Raw genomic sequence first — 14,954 nt, 5'->3', positions numbered from 1 at the left:
GGTGGCCTAAGATGCGGGGGGATGTCGCGGACTATGTCAATAGGTGCGACACCTGCCAAAGGGCTAAGCCTGTGCACCAGCCGCCGGCGGGTCTGTTGGAACCGCTACAGACACCGTTCGTACCGTGGGAGAGGGTGGCCCTGGACTTTGTCACAGATCTACCCAGCTCAAGGGGCAAGACGGCAGTGCTCGTGGTAGTGGAACTGTTCACCAAGATGGCCCACTTCATTCCGTGCGCGAAGGTGGCCACGGCCGAGCAGACCGCTAAGATGTTCATAGACCACGTGTTCAAGGTGCACGGCCTACCACGGTCTATTTTGTCCGACCGGGGGCGCCAGTTCATCTCCAACTTCTGGCAAAAGCTGATGGGATTCCTGAACGTCAAGGTCAGCCTGGCGTCGGCGAGACACCCGCAAACTAACGGGCAGGCGGAAAGGGTCAACGCCATCATGCAGCAGTACCTGAGATGCTACGCGAACCAGCAGCCATCGACCTGGGTGGACTATCTACCGTTGGCCGAGTTTGCCTACAACAACACGAAGCACGGGTCCACGGGGGTGACACCATTTTTCGCCAACTACGGGAGGCATCCCAGAACCTTCCCGGGTCTGGACACAGTGCGGGAGGGGGAGCCACAGGGAGCAGAGGACGTGGCAGCGGAGTTGCAGGAGATCCACGAGCAGCTCAGGAGGCAGTTAGAGTTGGCAAAACAGGCTTACAAAGTGCAGGCAGATCGACACAGGAGGGTTGGGGAGGACATCCAGGTGGGAGACTGGGTCTGGTTGGCAGCACAAGCAATTCCAGCCAGATCGTTAGCCAAGAAGAAACTAGGGCACAAGCAGCTAGGGCCTTACCAAGTAGAGGCGCAGATCAACCCAGTGGCCTTCCGGTTGACACTCCCGGAGGGTTCCAGAATGCACCCGGTCTTTCATAGATCAGTGCTCACGCCCTACAGAGAGCCCCACAGGTTTCAAGCACCGGAGAAGGCGCCAGTCCCGCTCAGAGAAGCGCCCAAAAAAGGGGGGTCGCCGAAAGGGGAGCCACTTAATGAAGCCACTGAGATTTTAGACTCAAGGTGGGGGGAGGACGGGATTGAATATCTTCTCGCCACAGAGGACACCCCGGCCAGCGCCAACAGGTGGGTGCCGGATTACGCAGTGGAAGAGCAGTTGCTCAAGGAAGAATTCCACACACTTTTCCCGCACAGGCCTATGCCGGCGGGCTTTTTCGAGGATTGTTTGTTCACACCCACACTCTCGGCCAGCACTTTCCGGGGTTTCTCGTCAGCTGAGGACTCGGCTCCGGGAGGCAGCTCCCCGGAGGGATCACTTTCAGGTTTTGGCACGGGGGGATCTTATTGGTGGGAGGACCAACCCGAAGTGGGCTGGCGCAGAGACATGCCGAAGGGGCCCTGGGAGGTGGACCCCCATCAAGCAACAGGGGGAGGAGGGCTCTTGGGTGATTTGGGGTCGAGCTCAGATTTCGAGCACACCGCGCAGGAGATGGAAGCGGAGGAGGTCGTCGTTGACGAGCCCATGGGGGACTTCCCGGACTTATCTCGATGGTTGCAAGCCTCAGGGGACGAGCTGTATCCTGGACTCACCCCTACAACAATGGAGCACCCGGAACCCGCACCGGAAGAGGGGGAGGGGGGAAGGGGGGGCTTCGAGGGGGGGATGGATGTCAGGGGTTCAGAAGGAGAGACACAGGAGGGGGAGCAAATGGAGAGTGAGGAGGAGGAGTACGAGGGGGGCGCAGGCAGTGACAGTGGCCAGAGTTATTCCACAAGCCTCTCTAGCGAATCGGAGGACTCACAGAAGGGAGCGCCGGTGGCCAGAGCAAGGGAGATTCCAAGGGAGAAACCTCAAGAGGGAGGGGCCAGCGGGGAGTCCCTGAACAGCAGCTGGAGATCAGGGCCAGCGTCTCCACCAGAGCGCAGTGGGGAGGGGGAGTCCCAGGAGTCGGGACCAGTGTCCTCACCACCAGAGGGAGGAGAGGAGTCAGGTTTGGCAACACCCACATCAGGAAGCGGGAAAACGGTCAGAAGGAAAGTCACCGGCTGGGCGCGCACGCCAAGTTCAAATGTACAGGAGCGCGGCACAGCGGGGAGCCCGGGAAGGGAGCCAGGTCCTAAAGCCCGCCGGAGGGAGGGGCAAGACTCAGGAGGCTCCGCGTCAGAGGAGTCCAGGAAGGAGGGAACCCCAGAGGGCAGAAGGACCCAACGCAGGAAAGAGCAGCGCAAGAGGTGGAGCCGGGCTAGAATCTTAAACTGGTGTGGGTGGAGCAGTCAGTCAGAGGGGACTTAGCCGGTCTAGCGTTAAGACGTGGGTCTGCGCGCCCAGAGCTTGGAAATGGAAACTAAACTTCAATAAAGACTTTTGTATATAATATCCACTGGGCGTTGGTCCTCTGTGAGCTGGGACCTAGCGGCAGTCCTGACAATTATTCTATCTCAGACTTCTTGTGCCTTAATTTTCATTTCTTTAGTTTAACCTTACTGAAGCTAGAGTTTCCTAAAAGGAGCATTTTTTAACATTCATACAGCTTATAGTGTTTTTCCAAATAGTCCTTAAATTTTTTCCAGTCCTCCTCGATTGTTTCTTCTCCCAAATCTCGGATTCTGCCAGTCATTTCGGCCAGTTCCATGTAGTCCATCAACTGCGTGTGCCATTCCTCCAGTGTGGGTAAATCTTGTGTCTTCCAATGCTTTGCAATCAGGATTCTTGCTGCTGTAGTAGCGTACATAAAAAAAGTTCTGTCCTTCTTAAGCACTCTCTGGTCCACCATGCCCAGGAGGAAGGCCTCTGGTTTCTTAGGTAAGGTAAATCTAAGTACCTTTTTTAGTTCATTATGAATCATCTCCCAAAAGGCCTTCACTTTCGGGCAGGTCCACCAGAGGTGAAAGAATGTCCCTTCCGCCTCTTTACATTTCCAACATTTATTATCAGACAAGTGATATATCTTAGCAAGCTTGACTGGGGTCATGTACCACCGGTATATCATTTTCATAATGTTTTCCTTCAAGGCACTACATGCCGTAAATTTCATTCCGGTGTTCCATAACCTTTCCCAGTCTTCAAACATAATGTTATGCCCCACATCCTGCGCCCACTTTATCATGGCGGATTTGACTGTCTCATCCTGAGTATTCCATTTAAGCAGCAGGTTATACATTCTCGAAAGTAGTTTACTTTTTGGTTCTAACAGTTCTGTCTCTAGTTTCGATTTTTCCACCTGGAATCCAACCTTCTTGTCTACTTTAAAAACTTCTTGAATTTGTGCATAATGCAACCAATCTCGCACCTTGTTTTTTAATTTTTCCAAGCTCTGCAACCTCCAATTGTCTCCAATCTTTTCAATTATTTCCCCATATTTAGGCCAATTGGCCTCCATGTTAGGTCTCTTACGTGCCTTGGCCTCCACCGGTGAGAGCCACCTCGGAGTCTTACTCTCCAATAAGTCTTTATATTTTGTCCAGACCATTAAAATTGCTCTCCTAACAATGTGGTGAAATTCATCAAGGATTTCGCAAAACTGACGGCGCCCATAACGGATTGTCTCAGTGTCAAGAAAAGGTTTCAGTGGACGCAGGTGGCCCAAGAGGGGTTTGAGAAGCTTAAGCTTTCGCTTCAGAGGAGCAACTGATCCACATCGACCCTGCTCAACCACTACGTGTGGAGACAGATGCGTCGGATTGGACAATTGGGGCGGTGCTGCTGCAGCCAGATCAAAAGGGGGAGTGGCGGCCGTGTGCCTTTTTTTCGCGGAAACTGAACAAATCGGAGCAGAACTACACCATCTATGATAAGGAATTGCTTTCGATCGTCACTGCTTCAAACAATGGAGGCACTTCCTGATTGGGGCAAAGCACCAAATTTTGGTGTGCACTGACCACAAAAATTTGGAGTACTGGCGTATGGCACGGGTGTTGTGCCAGAGACAGATAAGATGGGCAGAGTTCTTTGCCAACTTCAACTTTAAGATCCAATATGTGCTGGGAGAGCAGAATGCGAGGGCGGATGCGCTCTCCCGGAAACCCGAGTATATGACAGGAGAAGGGCCTCTGGTGGCAAGACTGATTTTCCCCCAGAGCAAATGGATGTGTGGGGGAACGTTAGTCAAGGACGGCGAACTAATGCAACTGCTCAGAGACGATGACTTTGCCAGACAAAAGATGGGGGAGTTAAGAGGAAAAGGGGGTGCCGAGGGGGGTTTTGAAGTGAAAGGGGGGCTCCTGTACCATAGGGGGGGCTTGTACGTTCCAGGTGAAAACCTTCAGGGCAATTCTCAAGCAACTCCACAACAGCTGCACGGCAGGGCATTTTGGACAGCATAAGACCATGCTACTGGTCACATGGGAATTTTGGTGGCCAAGGGTGAGACAGGACGTAAAGGAATATGTGCGAGGGTGTGACACATGCCAGAGGGCCAAAGGGGAAAGGGCGGCACCAGTGGGGTTGCTGGAACCGTTGCCGACACCAGGAAAGCCGTGGGAGGTGGTAGGGGTGGATTTTATCACTGATCTGCCCAGATGTAAGGGTAAGACCGCTATCATGGTGGTGGTGGATCTCCTGACCAAAATGTGCCATTTTGTGCCCTGTTCGCATGCCGTTACAGTGGAAGAAACAGCCAAGCTGTTTGTAGAGCAGGTGTTTAGGTTGCATGGAATACCTGCATGGGTGGTTTCAGACCGAGGGGCTCAATTCACCTCACGTTTTTGGCGCAAGCTCATGGGGTTGCTACAGGTGGAAGTGAATTTCACTACAGCTAGGCACCCTGAGACCAATGGGCAAGCGGAGAGGGCAAATGCTGTTTTACAACAGTATTTGTGGTGTTATGTAAGTCAAAAACAGAACGATTGGGTGGACAAACTAGCCCTGGCAGAGTTTGCTTACAATAACGCGGAGAATGTATCCACTGAGATGACTCCGTTCTTTGCCAATCACGGCGTCATCCAAGGGCTTTCCCGGGAACGGGAGAGGAGTCGTGGAGTGTTCCCGCAGCCAAACAGTTTGTGGAGGAGATGGAGGTGATCCACAGACAGCTGCAGTTGAATTTGGAAAGGGCTAAGGAGTTATACAAGAAGGAAGCTGACAATCATCGGCAGCCAGGGGAGGTCATCAGGGTTGGGGACAAGGTGTGGTTGTCCACGCAAGGGTTGCCTTGGAGAGGGAGCTGCAAAAAGCTCAAGACCAGCAAGGTGGGGCCTTTTGAGGTTATACAACAAATAAATCCGGGAGCGTTTAAGCTTAGGTTGCCAGAGAGCATGAGAATCCATCCGGTGTTCCACAGGTCACTGCTGTTCCCCTACAGGGAGGGGGGAAGGAGCCAGGGTAGAGGGGAGGGGGAAAGTCCACCACCCGAAATGGAGGAAAGGGAGCAGTGCAACGAGGTAACGGAAATACTGGACTCTCGTTGGAGAGGGGGGAATTTGGAATATTTGGTGGCGTAGGAAGGGGCCCTGACATCAGAGAATACCTGGGTCCTGGAAGACAGTATCACTGACAAGGGCCTGGTGGAGGGGTTCCACAATTTCTTCCCTGACAAATGCAAAACCAGGGGTAGGTTCTTTCAACAGGTTTTCGAAACAACAGACGACGAAGAGGAACTCGAAGGTTTCCCAGCATCAGACGAGGAGGAAGAAGAAGATGAAGGCGTCGACTGGGGAACACCAGGAGTTGGGGGTTGGAGGGAGTGTTCGAAGAGACGGATGAGGAAGAAGGTAGTTTTGCTGGCTTCTCCCCTACCACCCCAGAGGAAAGAGAGATGGGTACAGTCGGGTCTCCTGAGCGGGAGGGGGCCTTTGAGGAGGGGGTGGATGTCAGGGAGAGGCAAACGGGGAAAGAGCTAAGGGGAGACACCAGCACTTATAGAGAGCCGAAAGAGATAATTAGTAGTCTGTCGTCTGACAGCGAAGAGGAGGCAGGCAGGGGGGAGGCTGAGCCCGGAACTAGTCATTCTGTAAACAGAGGAAATCAGAGGCGGGGTTTCCACAGACTTGCATGTTGGACAAAAAAAGTAAAAAAAACCCAGACATGGCATCTTTCCCGACAGGGTCGGACATGCTATGAAGCACTAGAGATGTTCTTTTGAACTATGCAAATAAATCAAAGAGATTGTAACTGGCAGCGAGCCTGGAGTTTTTATCAATGCCGGCTTAGCAGCAAACACCTCTCACAGCGCGGTCACAATTTCAGCAAAAATCTGACATTCTGCAATTTACTCAAAAATGGTGCCAAACAATTGCCAATGCTCCCCTGAGAGGTTTTTCGGTGGAAACAGAAGGCTTTTTATCATTGGAATAATAATTAGCCCTCAACGTCTAAACTTGTGGAAAAAGCTTTTTTTTTGAAAAAAAAAACCCAATTTCACAATTTCAGCAAACATCTGGCATTCTCCAATTTACTCAAAAATGGTGCCAAACTCTTGCCAATGCTCTCCTGAGAGGTTTTTCGGTGGAAACAGAATGGTTTTTATCATCGGAAAAAGAATTAGCCCTTGAGGACTGAACTTGCGGAAAAACCTTTTTTTAAAAAAATCCCTAAGCCGCGCAGTCACAATTTCAGCAAAAATCTGACGTTCTCCAATTTACTCAAAAATGGTGCCCAACTCATGCCAATGCTCTCCTGAGAGGTTTTTCGGTGGAAACAGAATGATTTTTATCATCGGAAAAAGAATTAGCCCTCGAGGACTGAACTTGCGGAAAAACCTTTTTTTGAAAAAATCCCTAAGCTGTGTGGTCACAATTTCAGCAAAAATCTGACGTTCTCCAACTCACTCAAAAATGGTGCCAAACTGTTGCAAATGCTCCCCTGAGAGGTTTTCCAGAGGAAACAGAAGGGTTTTTATCATCGGGAAAAGAATTAGCCCTCGACGACTGAACTTGCAGAAAAGCCTTGTTTTGAAAAAAATAATCCCTAATTTCAATTTCAGCAAAAAATATGACATCCTGCATATTCTCTCAAAAATGGTGCCAAACTATTGCAAATTCCCCCTTTAATGGTTTGGTGGTGGAAACAGAAGGCTTTTTAATCATAGACCAAGAAATCAGCCCTCGAAGACATCACCTGTGGAAAAAAAATTCTATGCCCCGGGGTCACCATTTCAACAAAAATCTGAAATTCTTCAATTCACTCAAAACTGGTGCCAAACTGTTGCAAATTCTCTCCTGAAATGTTTGGCACTGGAAACAGAAGGCTTTTTATCATAGGAAATGAAATCACCCCTCGAAGACAAAACCTGTGAAATTTTTTTTCTCTAAATTTCAGCAAAAATTGAAATAAGGAATTGAAATAAGACCTCGAAGTGAAAACTTGTGAAAAAAAATTCTTCTAAGCCCCGGGGTCACAATTTTTTATCATAGGAAATGAAATCAGACCTCGACAACTTAACCTCTGGGAAAAAAAATTTCTAACCCCCGGGGTCACAATTTCAGCAAAAATCTGAAATTCTCCAATTCACTCAAAAATGGTGCCAAACTGTTGCAAATTCTCCCCTGAAAGGTTTGGCGGTGGAAACAGAAGGCTTTTTATCATAGGAAATGAAATCAGCTCTCGAAGAGAAAACCTGTGGGGGGAAAAAATTCTAAACCCCGGGGTCACAATTTCAGCAAAAATCTGACGTTCTCCAACTCACTCAAAAATGGTGCCATACTGTTGCAAATGCTCCCCTGAGAGGTTTTCTAGAGGAAACAGAAGGGTTTTTATCATCGGGAAAAGAATTAGCCCTCGACGACTGAACTTGCGGAAATGCCTTTTTTTTGAAAAAAATAATCCCTAATTTCAATTTCAAAAAAAAATATGACATCCTGCATATTCTCTCAAAAATGGTGCCAAACTATTGCAAATTCCCCCTTTAATGGTTTGGTGGTGGAAACAGAAGGCTTTTTAATCATAGACCAAGAAATCAGCCCTCGAAGACATCACCTGTGGAAAAAAAATTCTATGCCCCGGGGTCACCATTTCAACAAAAATCTGAAATTCTTCAATTCACTCAAAACTGGTGCCAAACTGTTGCAAATTCTCTCCTGAAATGTTTGGCACTGGAAACAGAAGGCTTTTTATCATAGGAAATGAAATCACCCCTCGAAGACAAAACCTGTGAAATTTTTTTTTTCTAAATTTCAGCAAAAATTGAAAGAAGGAATTGAAATAAGACCTCGAAGTGAAAACTTGTGAAAAAAAATTCTTCTAAGCCCCGGGGTCACAATTTTTTTCATGGGAAATGAAATCAGACCTCGACAACTTAACCTCTGGGAAAAAAAAATTCTAACCCCCGGGGTCACAATTTCAGCAAAAATCTGAAATTCTCCAATTCACTCAAAAATGGTGCCAAACTGTAGCAAATTCTCCCCTGAAAGGTTTCGCTGTGGAAACAGAAGGCTTTTTATCATAGGTATTGAAATCAGCCCTTGACAACTTCAGCTCTGGAATTTCAGCAAAAATCTGAAATTCTCCAATTCACTCAAAAATGGTGCCAAACTGTTGCAAATTCTCCCCTGAAAGGTTTGTCGGTGAAAACAGAAGGCTTTTTATCATAGGAAATGAAATCAGCCCTCGAAGACAAAACCTGTGAAAAAAAAAATTTCTAAGCCCCGGGGTCAGAATTTCAGCAAAAATATGAAATTCTCCAATTTACTCAAAAATGATGCCAAAGTGTTGCAAATTCTCCCCTGAAAGGTTTGGCGGTGGAAACAGAAGGCTTTTTATCATAGGAAATGAAATCAGCCCTCGAAGACAAAACCTGTGGGGAAAAAAAATTCTAAGCCCCGGGGTCACCATTACAGCAAAAATATGAAATTCTCCAATTTACTCAAAAATGATGCCAAACTGTTGCAAATTCTCCCCTGAAAGGTTTGGCGGTGGAAACAGAAGGCTTTTTATCATAGGAAATGAAATCAGCCCTCGAAGACAAAACCTGTGAAAAAAATTTTTCTAAGCCCCGGTCAGAATTTCAGCAAATATCTGAAATTCCCCAATTCACTCAAAAATGGTGCCAAACTGTTGCAAATTCTACCCTGAAAGGTTTCACGGTGGAAACAGAAGGCTTTTTATCATAGGTGAAATCAGCCCTTGACAACTTAACCTCTGGAAAAAAAAATTTCTAAGCGCCGGGGTCACAATTTCAGCAAAAATCTGAAATTCTCCAATTCACTCAAAACTGGTGCCAAACTGTTGCAAATTCTCCCCTGAAAGGTTTCGCGGTGGAAAGAGAAGGCTTTTTATCATAGGAAATGAATTCAGCCCTCGAAGACAAAACCTGTGGGGGGAAAAAATTCTCAGCCCCGGGGTCACAATTTCAGCAAAAATCTGAAATCTGCAATTCACTCAAAAATGGTGCCAAACTGTTGCAAATTCTCCCCTGAAAGGTTTGGCGGTGGAAACAGAAGGCTTTTTATCATAGGAAATGAAATCAGCCCTCGAAGACAAAACCTGTGGGAAAAAAAATTTCTAAGCCCCGGGGTCACAATTTCAGCAAAAATCTGAAATTCTCCAATTCACTCAAAAATGGTGCCAAACTGTTGCAAATTCTCCCCTGAAAGGTTTGGCGTTGGAAACAGAAGGCTTTTTATCATAGGAAATGAAATGAGCCCTTGCAGAAGAAATCTGTGGGGGGAAAAAGTTCTAAGCCCCGGGGTCACAATTTCAGCAAAAATCTGAAATTCTCCAATTTACTCAAAAATGATGCCAAAGTGTTGCAAATCCTCCACTGAAAGGTTTGGCGGTGGAAACAGAAGGCTTTTTATCATAGGAAATGAAATCAGCCCTCGAAGACAAAACCTGTGGGGAAAAAAAATTCTAAGCCCTGGGGTCACAATTACAGCAAAAATCTGAAATTCTCCAATTCATTCAAAAATGGTGCCAAACTGTTGCAAATTCTCCCCTGAAAGGTTTCGCCGTGGAAACAGAAGGCTTTTTATCATAGGTATTGAAATCAGCCCTTGACAACTTCACCTCTGGAATTTCAGCAAAAATCTGAAATTCTCCAATTCACTCAAAACTGGTGCCAAACTGTTGCAAATTCTCCCCTGAAAGGTTTCGCAGTGGAAACAGAAGGCTTTTTATGATAGGAAATGAAATCAGCCCTCGACAACTTAACCTCTGGGGAAAAAAAATTCTAAGCCCCGGGGTCACAATTTCAGCAAAAATCTGAAATTCTCCAATTCACTCAAAAATGGTGCCAAACTGTTGCAAATTCTCCCCTGAAAGGTTTCGCGGTGGAAACAGAAGGCTTTTTATCATAGGAATTGAAACAGCACTCAACAACATAACCTGTGGGAAAAAACATCTAAGCCCCGGGGTCACAATTTCAGCAAAAATCTGAAATTCTCCAATTCACTCAAAAATGGTGCCAAACTGTTGCAAATTCTCCCCTGAAAGGTTTCGCGGTGGAAACAGAAGGCGTTTTATCATAGGAATTGAAACAGCACTCAGCAACATAACCTGTGGGGAAAAAAATCTAAGCCACAATTTCACAATTTCAGCAAAAATCTGAAATTCTCCAATTCACTCAAAATTGGTGCCAAACTGTAGCAAATTCTCCCCTGAAAGATTTCGCTGTGGAAACAGAAGGCTTTTCATCATAGGAATTGAAATCAGCCCTTGACAACTTAACCTCTGGAAAAAAAACTTCTAAGCCCCGGGGTCACAATTTCAGCAAAAATCTGAAATTCTCCAATTCACTCAAAAATGGTGCCAAACTGTTGCAAATTCTGCCCTGAAAGATTTGGCGGTGGAAACAGAAAGCTTTTCATCATAAGAAATGAAATCTGCCCTTGACAACTTAACCTGTGGGGGAAAAAGAATTCTAAGCCGCGGGGTGACAATTTCAGCAAAAATCTGAAATTCTCCAATTCACTCAAAACTGGTGCCAAACTGTTGCAAATTCTCCCCTGAAAGGTTTCGCGGTGGAAACAGAAGGCTTTTTATCATAGGAAATGAAATCAGCCCTTGACAACTTAACCTCTGGAAAAAAAACTTCTAAGCCCCGGGGTCACAATTTCAGCAAAAATCTGAAATTCTCCAATTCACTCAAAAATGGTGCCAAACTGTTGCAAATTCTCCCCTGAAAGATTTGGCGGTGGAAACAGAAAGCTTTTTATCATAAGAAATGAAATCTGCCCTTGACAACTTAACCTGTGGGGGAAAAAGAATTCTAAGTCGCGGGGTGACAATTTCAGCAAAAATCTGAAATTCTCCAATTCACTCAAAACTGGTGCCAAACTGTTGCAAATTCTCCCCTGAAAGGTTTCGCGGTGGAAACAGAAGGCTTTTTATCATAGGAAATGAAATCAGCCCTCGACAACTTAACCTCTGGAAAAAAAATTTTCAAAGCCGCGGGGTCACAATTTCAGCAAAAATCTGAAATTCTCCAATTCACTCAAAAATGGTGCCAAACTGTTGCAAATTCTCCCCTGAAAGATTTGGCGGTGGAAACAGAAAGCTTTTTATCATAAGAAATGAAATCAGCCCTCGAAGACAAAACCTGTGGGGAAAAAAATTTCTAAGCCCCGGGGTCACAATTTCAGCAAAAATCTGAAATTCTCCACTTCATTCAAAAATGGTGCCAAACTGTTGCAAATTCTCCCCTGAAAGGTTTCGCGGTGGAAACAGAAGGCTTTTTATCATAGGTATTGAAATCAGCCCTCGAAGACAAAACCTGTGGGGGAAAAAATTTCAAAGCCCCGGGTTCACAATTTCAGCAAAAATCTGAAATTCTCCAATTCACTCAAAAATGGTGCCAAACTGTTGCAAATTCTCCCCTGAAATGTTTCACGGGGGAAACAGAAGGCTTTTTATCATAGGTATTGAAATCAGCCCTCGACAACTTCACCTTTGGAAAAAAAAATTCTAAGCCCCGGGGTCACAATTTCAGCAAAAATCTGAAATTCTCCAATTCACTCAAAAATGGTGCCAAACTGTTGCAAATTCTCCCCTGAAATGTTTGGCGGTGGAAACAGAAGGCTTTTTATCATAGGAAATGAAATCAGCCCTCGACAACTTAACCTCTGGAAAAAAAAAAATTCTAAGCCCCGGGGTCACAATTTCAGCAAAAATCTGAAATTCTCCAATTCTCTCAAAACTGGTCCCAAACTGTTTCAAATTCTCACCCGAAAGCTTTCGCGGTGGAAACAGAAGGCTTTTTATCATAGGAAATGAAATCAGCCCTCGAAGACAAAACCTGTGGAAAAAAAATTTTCTAAGCCCCGGGGTCACAATTTCAGCAAAAATCTGAAATTCTCCAATTCACTCAAAACTGGTGCCAAACTGTTGCAAATTCTCCCCTGAAAGGTTTGGCGGTGGAAACAGAAGGCTTTTTATCATAGGAAATGAATTCAGCCGTCGAAGACAAAACCTGTGGGGGAAAAAATTTCTAAGCCCCGGGGTCACAATTTCAGCAAAAATCTGAAATTCTCCAATTCACTCAAAAATGGTGCCAAACTGTTGCAAATTCTCCCCTGAAAGGTTTGGCGGTGGAAACAGAAGGCTTTTTATCATAAGGAATGAAATCAGCCCTCGAAGACAAAACTTGTGGAAAAAAAATTTTCTAAGCCCCGGGGTCACAATTTCACCAAAAATCTGAAATTCTCCACTTCATTCAAAAGTGGTGTCAAACTGTTGCAAATTCTCCCCCGAAAGCTTTTGCGGTGGAAACAGAAGGCTTTTTATCATAGGAAATGAAATCAGCCCTCGAAGGCAAAACCTGTGGGGAAAAAAAATTCTAAGCCCCGGGTTCACAATTTCAGCAAAAATCTGAAATTCTCCAATTCACTCAAAAATGGTGCCAAACTGTTGCAAATTCTCCCCTGAAATGTTTCACGGGGGAAATAGAAGGCTTTTTATCATAGGTATTGAAATCAGCCCTCGACAACTTCACCTTTGGAAAAAAAAATTCTAAGCCCCGGGGTCACAATTTCAGCAAAAAACTGAAATTCTCCAATTCACTCAAAAATGGTGCCAAACTGTTGCAAATTCTTCCCTGAAATGTTTGGCGGTGGAAACAGAAGGCTTTTTATCATAGGAAATGAAATCAGCCCTCGACAACTTAACCTCTGGAAAAAAAAAATTCTAAGCCCCGGGGTCACAATTTCAGCAAAAATCTGAAATTCTCCAATTCTCTCAAAACTGGTGCCAAACTGTTGCAAATACTCCCCTGAAAGGTTTGGCGGTGGAAACAAAAGGCTTTTTATCATAGGAATTGAAATCAGCCCTCAAAGACAAAACATGTGGGGGGAAAAATTTCTAATCCCCGGGGTCACAATTTCACCAAAAATCTGAAATTCTCCACTTCATTCAAAAGTGGTGTCAAACTGTTGCAAATTCTCCCCTGAAAGGTTTCGCGGTGGAAACAGAAGGCTTTTTATGATAGGAAATGAAATCAGCCCTTGACAACATAACCTCTGGGGAAAAAAATTTCTAAGCCCCGGGGTCACAATTTCAGCAAAAATCTGAAATTCTCCAATTCACTCAAAAAAGGTGCCAAACTGTTGCAAATTCTCCCCTGAAAGGTTTGGCGGTGGAAACAGAAGGCTTTTTATCATAAGAAATGTAATCAGCCCTCGAAGACAAAACTTGTGAAAAATTTTTTTTCTAAGCCCCGATCTCAATTTCAGCAAATATCTGAAATTCCCCAATTCACTCAAAAATGGTGCCAAACTGTTGCAAATTCTCCCCTGAAAGATTTCACGGTGGAAACAGAAGGCTTTTTATCATAGGTGAAATCAGCCATTGACAACTTAACCTCTGGGGAAAAAAATTTCTAAGCCCCGGGGTCACAATTTCAGCAAAAATCTGAAATTCTCCAATTCACTCAAAACTGGTGCCAAACTGTTGCAAATTCTCCCATGAAAGGTTTGGCGGTGGAAACAGAAGGCTTTTTATCATAGGAAATGAATTCAGCCCTCGAAGACAAAACCTGTGGGGGAAAAAATTTCTAAGCCCCGGGGTCACAATTTCAGCAAAAATCTGAAATTCTCCAATTCACTCAAAAATGGTGCCAAACTGTTGCAAATTCTCCCCTGAAAGGTTTGGCGGTGGAAACAGAAGGCTTTTTATCATAAGGAATGAAATCAGCCCTCGAAGACAAAACTTGTGAAAAAAAATTTTTATAAGCCCCGGGGTCACAATTTCACCAAAAATCTGAAATTCTCCACTTCATTCAAAAGTGGTGTCAAACTGTTGCAAATTCTCCCCCGAAAGCTTTTGCGGTGGAAACAGAAGGCTTTTTATCATAGGAAATGAAATCAGCCCTCGAAGACAAAACCTGTGGGGAAAAAAAATTCTAAGCCCCGGGGTCACAATTACAGCAAAAATCTGAAATTCTCCAATTCATTCAAAAATGGTGCCAAACTGTTGCAAATTCTCCCCTGAAAGGTTTCGCCATGGAAACAGAAGGCTTGTTATCATAGGTATTGAAATCAGCCCTTGACAACTTCACCTCTGGAATTTCAGCAAAAATCTGAAATTCTCCAATTCACTCAAAACTGGTGCCAAACTGTTGCAAATTCTCCCCTGAAAGGTTTCGCGGTGGAAACAGAAGGCTTTTTATGATAGGAAATGAAATCAGCCCTTGACAACTTAACCTCTGGGGAAAAAAATTTCTAAGCCCCGGGGTCACAATTTCAGCAAAAATCTGAAATTCTCCAATTCACTCAAAAATGGTGCCAAACTGTTGCAAATTCTCCCCTGAAAGCTTTGGCGGTGGAAACAGAAGGCTTTTTATCATAGGAATTGAAATCAGCCCTCGAAGACAAAGCCTGTGGGGGAAAAAATTTCTAAGCCCCGGCGTCACAATTTCAGCAAAAATCTGAAATTCTCCAATTCACTCAAAAATGGTGCCAAACTGTTGCAAATTCTCCCCTGAAAGGTTTGGCGGTGGAAACAGAAGGCTTTTTATCGTAGGAAATGAAATCAGCCCTCGAAGACAAAACCTGTGGGGAAAAAAATTTTAAGCCC

This window comes from Podarcis gaigeae (genome assembly GCF_964106915.1).
Source record: "Podarcis gaigeae genome assembly, chromosome: 1".
NCBI classification, from domain to species: Eukaryota; Metazoa; Chordata; class Lepidosauria; order Squamata; family Lacertidae; genus Podarcis; species Podarcis gaigeae.
Note: the sequence above shows the minus strand (reverse complement) of the source record.